Below are 7,845 nucleotides of genomic sequence, written 5' to 3' on the forward strand. Positions count from 1 at the left end.
AGAGCAGAGGAAAGAATGAAGGAGTTGATAACTGAGATAGCAGCAGTAAAGAGCACAGTGAATTAAATAAATAACAAACTATTAAGCATGGAAAGCGGAATTAGCCAAGCAGAAGAAGGAATCTCGGAGCTTGAGGACCAAAATATGCAACTAACCCAAACTATTAAAAACATAGAAAAGAAGCATAAAAAGACAGAACAAAACCTCTGAGAGATGAGTGATTATTTCAAGAAGCTGTACCTAAGATTAATTGGAATTCCTGAAGCAGATAGAGGACAGAGACCACTCTGGAACAAATATTCCATGAAATTATCCAAGAAATCCAAGAAAACTTCCCTCATCTCATCAGTGACACAACCATTTAAACACAAGAAATTCAGAGAACCCTTGCAAGACAACAAATGAGAAGACCATCTCCTAGACACATAGTAGTTCGCCTACACAAAGTAGGTATAAAAGAAAAAAAGCCTAAAGGCAGTAAGAGAAAAACATCAGACTACATACCAGGGAATACCAATTAGAATAGCAGCAGACTTTTCTACAGAAACACTTCAGGCTGGGAGAGCTTGGAGCCCAATCTTCAAAGTTCTCAAAGATAAACAATTTCAACCAAGAATTACCTACCTAGCTAAGTTAAGCTTCATCAGTGATGGAGAATTAAAACCCTTCCCAGATATTCAACCCCTAAGAGTTTATACTGCCTCTAGACCAGCTCTACAAGAAACACTTCAGTGTAGTATTAAACACAGAAGAAAGGAAAAAAAGAACAACTCCCTTTCCAAGAATTCAGGAAAGAGATTGAAAACATACATGAATCAACCCCAGAATCAACAGAGAGACAGCAAACAAGCAGCAGCATCAACAACAAACTCTATAAGAACCTCATGACAGGGATAAATTCTCATATTTCAATAATTAGCCTGAATGTGAATGGACTAAATGCACCACTGAAAAGACATAGAATGGCAAAATGGATAAAATATTATAAGGCAACAATATATTATCTCCAAGAGACTCATCTCACCAGAAAGGACACTCACAGATTCAAAATCAGAGAATGGGAAATAAAATTTTAGGCAAATGGAATACAAAAGAATGCAGGAGTCATGATCTTAATCTCAGACAAAATACCTGGTAAGCTATCAAAAATATAAAAATATATGGAAGGTCACTATATAATGATAAAAGGTTCAATCCATCAATGAGAAATATCCATCCTAAATATATATGCACCCAACATAGGAGAAGCAACTTTCATAAGGCAGTTTCTAGGCAAACTTAAAAAAGATATTGACTCTAACACTATTGTAGTTGGGGACTTAAATACCCCACTCACAACGCAAGACAGATAATTAAGACAAAAAATCAACGAGGAGATCCGGAACCTCAACAACCTTGACCAAATAGACTTAATTGATACCTACAGAACACTCCGTCCAACAACCATGAAGTATACATTCTACTTATCACCACATGGAATGTACTCTAAGATTGACCACATCCTAGACCATAAATCAAGCATAAACAAATTCCATAAGATTGAAAATCTGCCATGCACCTTCTCAGACCACAGTGGAATGAAAATAAATATCAATACCAACAAAGTTCCCCCCAGAACCCACAAAGACATGGACACTAAACAGCATGATGCTAAATAACTCCTGGGTCAACATGAAAGTCAAAACAGATGAAAAGATACCTGGAAACAAGTGAAAACAAAGAAACATCTTACCAAAACCTGTGGGAGACCATAAAATCAGTACTAAGAGGGGAATTCATATTTCTACGAATGCATGTGAAGAAAATGGAAAGATCACAAGTTAACAGGCTAACAAATCACCTAAGGGAGCTGGAAAAGCAAGACCACTAAAACCCTAACTTCAGCAGAAGAATCCAGATCACCAAAATAAAAGCCCAAATTTGGAACATAAAAGACAAAAAGATAATACAAAAAAAAAAAATCAGCAAAACAAAAAGGTGTTTCTTTGAAAGGATAAACAAGATTAAAAGGATAAACAAGCTAGACTGACCAAGAAAAACAGAGAAAAAGCCCAAATAAACACAATCAGAAATGCAAACGATCAGGTCACACCTGATCCTGAAGACATTCAAAAGATCATCAGAGACTACTATGTACACTTGTGTGGAAACAAACTCAGATGCCTAAAGGAATGGATGACTTTTTGACATCACACAACCTCCCCAGGTTGAAACAAGAAGAAATTGAGACCCTAAATAGGCCAGTAACAATCCAGGAAATTGACTATGCCATAAGAAAACTACCGACCGAAAATAAAAAGCCCTGGACCAGATGACTTTCCAGCAGAATTCTACAAAATATACAAGGAGGAACTGATACCAATCCTACTGAAAGTATTCCAGGCAATTGAGAAAGATGGAATTCTCACCACACATTTTATTTTATTTATTTATTTATTCCATTGGTATAATAACTTTAATTTATCTTGCATTTTACAGAAGTCTATAAACGATTTTTTAAAAAGCACCTCCTTACCCCATGTTTCTCTGACAGTTTTAAAGTAGGCGATGAGTATGTCAATAGCTTGAGCGTCGGCATCTTGTAAAGATTTTAGACCAACTAACTGCTTGCCAAGAAACTTGGCAGCTTTTTTTTTTTTTTGAGTTGGACTCTCACTCTGTCACCCAGACTGGAGTGCAGTGGCCACTCTCGACCACTGCAGCCTCGACCTGCTGGGCTCTGGCGATCCTTCCACCTCAGCCTTCCAACTAGCTGGAACTACAGGCGCGCGCTATCAAGCCCGGCTAATTTTTTATTTATTGTAGAGATGAGGTCTCACCAAGTTGCCCAGGCAGGCCTCGAACCCGCGGGCTCAGGTAATCCACTCACCTCGGCCTCCCAAAGTGCTGGGATTACAGGCTGAGCCACCGAGCCCGGCCTGGCAGCTTTTTAATTTTGTTTTTAATACAGTTGTGTATCCACTCGGATGGTAAACTTTCAGTCAAATCTCCACAACACACTTTGCAAAATCACTGGTGATTAGCAAATTAGTAGCTTTGGCATGGAGCTGTGCTCACTTGTCTGTGACAGCCTGGAAGCCAGTTTTGATACTGGTGCTGGGCTTGATGCCTCAGCCTATAATCCCACACTTTGGGAGGCTGAGGTGAGTGGATTGCCTGAGCCCGCAGGTTCAAGACCCACCTGGGCAACTTGGCCAGACCTCATCTCTACGGTAAATCAAAAGATTAGCCAGGCGTGGTAGTGTGCGCCAGTAGTTCCAGCTACTTAGAAGGCAGAGTGGAAGGATCACCGGAGCCCAGCAGGTCGAGGCTACAGTGGCCGGGAACGTGTCACTGCTCTCCAGCCTGGGTGACAGAATGAGACTCCAACTCAAAAAAAATAGATACTGGCAACAAAGCATTGGGAATGACAAGTTTCACACTGTAAGAAGTAGAGTTGGGTGTCCTTCTGCAGGATTATGTCCTGTGATCGGCATGTGTGACAAGTGACATATTCCTTGATATATCTTCTCAGGACATTTTCTATCCGTTTCCTGTTGGAATCTTCCTTTGATTCCAAGTAGGTTATTGCCATCTATAGAGCCACTTGTACCCAATTCAGTCAATAAAAATGCAAGATGTTTGGGCTGACGATGTGATAGTTTACAGATACCTGTAAAATTGACAAAGGAAGTTTTCTTGGTTCCTGCTCAAACCACCTGTGGAGGTTTCGTGAAAAATTTCCTTTTCTCTCCAGCAACCATATCTGGGTTCTTTTCCCTCATGACATTGAACACTTGATTCAGTAGCTCTTCATCTGTGTAGCCTCTTTCTGAGCCAGCCCAAGCAGGGTCTGTGTGGATCTTTTTTGTTTTTCTCTCCTTTTTCTTTTGATTAAAGAAGTTCAAGCCATCTAGATCACCAGAAGCATCTTTTTTTCCTACTGTCCTCCTCATCAGCTTCCATATCTTTGTCCTCAAGTGGGCTCTGGTTCTACTTCTTTTGTTTCTGAGGACTGGGTTTCCTCTGTCTGGGCATCTCCTTCCTCATCTAACATAAAGGACTTCTTCTTTTTCTTCTTGCTCATAATAGGATCAAAAATCATCTCATCCCCGGACATGGCTGCAGCCTGAGTGGGCTCAGCACAGACGGCAAGTCAGACAGCTCAGCCCCAGACCCTGGTGGCAGCGCTGGTCCAGCTGATGCCTCTCCCATTGCTGCACCAGGTGCTTGCCCCAAAATCATTTTATGAAGCTAACATCACACTGATACTCAAACTAGGTAAAGATCCAACAAAGAAAGAAGCTACAGGCCAATATCCTTGATGAACATAGATGCTAAAATTCTCAAGATCCTAGCAAACCGGATCCAACAATACATCTCAAAAATCATCCACCAATCAAGTAGGCTTTATCCCTGGGATGCAAGGCTGGTTTAACATTCCCAAGACCATAAACGCAATTAAATACATCAACAGATATAAAAACAAAAACCACATGATTACATCATTAGACGTGGAAAAAGCTTTTGATAAAATCTAGCACCTCTTCTTGATAAAAACCCTCAAATATCTAGGCATAAATGGAGCATACTTCAAAATAGAGTCATCTATGAGAAACCCACAGTCAGCATACTATTAAACAAACTAATTAAAACCATTTCCTCTGAAAACCAGAACAAGACAAGAATGCCCACTCTCACCCCTCCTTTTGGAAGTCCTAACTAGAGCACTCAGACAAGAGAAGAGATCAGTGGTATCCAAATAGGAAAAGAAGTCAAATTATCCTTCTTTGCAGACAACATGATTCTATACCTCAAAATCCCAAGGGAATCTGTCAGAAACCTTCTTGCACTGATAAAGGACTTTGGCAAAGTCTCAGGGTATAAAATAACTGTGCAAAAGACAGTCACATTTCTATATACCAACAATAAACAAACAGAAACCCAAATAAAAAACGCAATCCCATTCACAATAGCCACCAAAAAAAAAAAAGAAAGAAAGAAAGAAAGAAAAAAGTAAAGAAAAGAAAAGAAATACCTTGGCATTCTCCTAATCAGAGACATGAAAGACCTTTACAACGAAACTACAAAACACTGCTCAAAGAAATCAAAGATGACACAAACAAATGGAAAAATATTCCATGCTCATGGATTGGCAAAATCAACATTGTTAAGATGTCCATCTTACCCAAGGCAATCTACAAATTTAATGCAATACCCATCCAATTACCAGCAGCATTCTTCTCAGACCTTGACAATACAGTAATTCATACAGAAACATAAACAATCACAAATAGTCAAAACAATCCTCAGAAAGAAAGAAAAAAAAAGCAGGAGGTACCATACTCCTAGACCTTAAGCTTTACTATAAAGCTGCAATAATAAAAAGAGCCTGGTATGGGTACAAGAACAGATATATAGAGCAATGGAACAGGACAGAGATTCCAGAAGCAAACCCCCAATTTCTCAACCAACTCATCTTCGACAAAGCCTCCACCACCAACCACTGGGGAGAGAAGAACCTTTCAGTAAATGATGCTGGGAAAACTGGCTGACCATATGCAGAAGATTAAAACAAGACCCCTACCTATCACCATACATAAAAATCAACTCTAAATGAATCAAATACCTGAACATAAAACCTCAAACTATAAGATTCATAGAAAATGCAAGAGACACCCTTGTGGAAATTGGAACTGCCAAACAATTCCTGATCAAAACCCTAAGTGCCCATGCCTTAAGAGAGAAAATAGACAAGTGGGACCTCATCAAACTGACAAACTTCTGCAAAACCAAAGAAACCATCAAGAGAGCAGGAAAACAACCCACGGACTGGGGAAAAAATATTTACCAACTGTATGTCTGACAAAGGTCTAACGTCTAGTATCTACAAGGAACTCAAACGTGCCAAAGAGAAAAAAACAAATAGCCCCATTACAAAGTGGGCAAAAGATATGAATAGACAGTTCTTAAAAGAAGACATATGAGCAACCAACAGATACATGAAAAAATTGCTCAGCCTCACTAATCATCAAGAAATGCAAATCAAAACCACACTGAGATACCACCTAACTCCAGTCAGGATGGCCATCATCAAAACTTTAAAAACAACAGATGCTGGGGAGGATACAGGGAAAAGGAAATACTTCTACACTGTTGGGGGGAGTGTAAACTAATACAACCTTCCTGGGAAACAGTTTGGTGACTCCTAAAAGATCTAAAAATCAACCTTCCAGTTGCCTCTGCAATCCCTCTACTAGGAATATATCTGGAGGAACTCAAATCACTCTAGGAAAAAGACACCTGTGTACGTATGTTTATTGAAGCATTGTCCACAAAAGCAAAAACATGTAACCAACCATGCTGCCCACTGAAAGAGGACTGGATTAAAAAATGGGGTACATATACACAATGGAATATTATACAGCCATAAAGAAGGACAAACATATGGCTTTTGCAGCAACTTGGGTGGATTTAGAGTCCATCATACTCAGTGATCTAAAGGGGTCCAGCCCCTTTGCCAGGTCGTGAGATCTCCTGAAGGAGAGACGGATAGGAGAAAGACGAAAACATTATTCCCGGACACCTGCTTCCTGAGCAGATGACATCCTTTATTAGTTAACAGAAAGCTTTTATAGCATTTGTAAAAGGGGCAAGACAAAGACAATTCCTTCACGTACATATGCTTTAAAAGTTACCACCATCTAGCAGTCTTTAGAAGAAACGAATAAGCCAAAAACAGTATCTACTTTCAGTTAATGAGTCTTGAGATAAGTGTAAAAGGAGTGTCACTTAAACTAAACATAATCATACAAGGTTTACTTTGACTTCGGTCCCACATCACTTGTCTAATTAAAAAGGCCTTAAAATCACTAGCACAAAACTATAGATTGTACCTAGTGATAGTGGGAATATGAAGACTATTAACTTGACCAAACAACAGTGGCTAGCATTTAAAGAATAACTATGAAAGTCACTTACTGTGAAGATACATACACTAATCTTTACTCTGAATAAACATATGAAGTGAACTAAACATAATGAAATAAAACTAACACAACTAAAATTATTATGGTTGCAAATTGCCAATGAGCTTTTAAGTTTAGGATAATGGTGATTTGGCTGTTTTCCCTTATGCTTGGCAACCTCCTGGAAAACATCTTTGTCTTAAGATAGGCGGCGGAGCAATTATTATTATCTTTGAGGCTCCAGCTTTATCATTGTGTGAACTTAAACTTATGAACTTAAAACAATCTTCAAAGTAGCTATAAAACACTAAACTATAGCACTAAGACTTAATTAATGACACAAAGTAAAAGCCTTGTTAAACATAACCAGAGCCTAATAATTTTTGTCAACCCTCATACATATGTATATTGATTATATAAACTTGTATGATATTGCATTTACCAATTATGAGTAATACATGGATAAAACAATTATCATGTCTAGAATAGCACTGCCAACAACTCTCTTCAAAAGAGTCCCAAATCACAGTCCTTGAAGTGCTTCAAGAAAGTTCCCAGGTGCACGGTTTTTCATGTAGCAGTTCTTCTCTTTTTGGGCTTTTACGACCTTCAAAGTTTTTGTAATCGCCTTTCTTGTCCAGGTGTCTTCGTTACTTTTCTCTTATCCTGCAGTGTTTATTTCTAAAGAAAACTCAAAAGAAGCTTTTAATGACATTTCCCAGGCCCTCAAAGTTGCTTTCTGTATTTAGTTAATTATCATAAAAGTATCTAATTAGTATATTATGAATTCAGTGAAAACCCACTCTATAAACGTTTACTTAAAATTTAACTATAGAATTAAGTAAAAAACCTTAACGATTAATCTTTTATCCTGTCTGTGAAGACAGTGTTATAAATT

General features: G+C 38.5%; 1 pseudogene; it reads right to left on the minus strand.

Moving 5' to 3' along the window:
• Positions 1-2,981: 2,981 nt before the first annotated feature.
• Positions 2,982-3,935, minus strand: LOC103261601 (annotated as a pseudogene).
• Positions 3,936-7,845: the final 3,910 nt, after the last annotated feature.

Source organism: Carlito syrichta, unplaced genomic scaffold, assembly GCF_000164805.1.
Source record: "Carlito syrichta isolate Samal-C Ts95f unplaced genomic scaffold, Tarsius_syrichta-2.0.1 Scaffold303796, whole genome shotgun sequence".
In the NCBI taxonomy this organism is placed as follows: domain Eukaryota; kingdom Metazoa; phylum Chordata; class Mammalia; order Primates; family Tarsiidae; genus Carlito; species Carlito syrichta.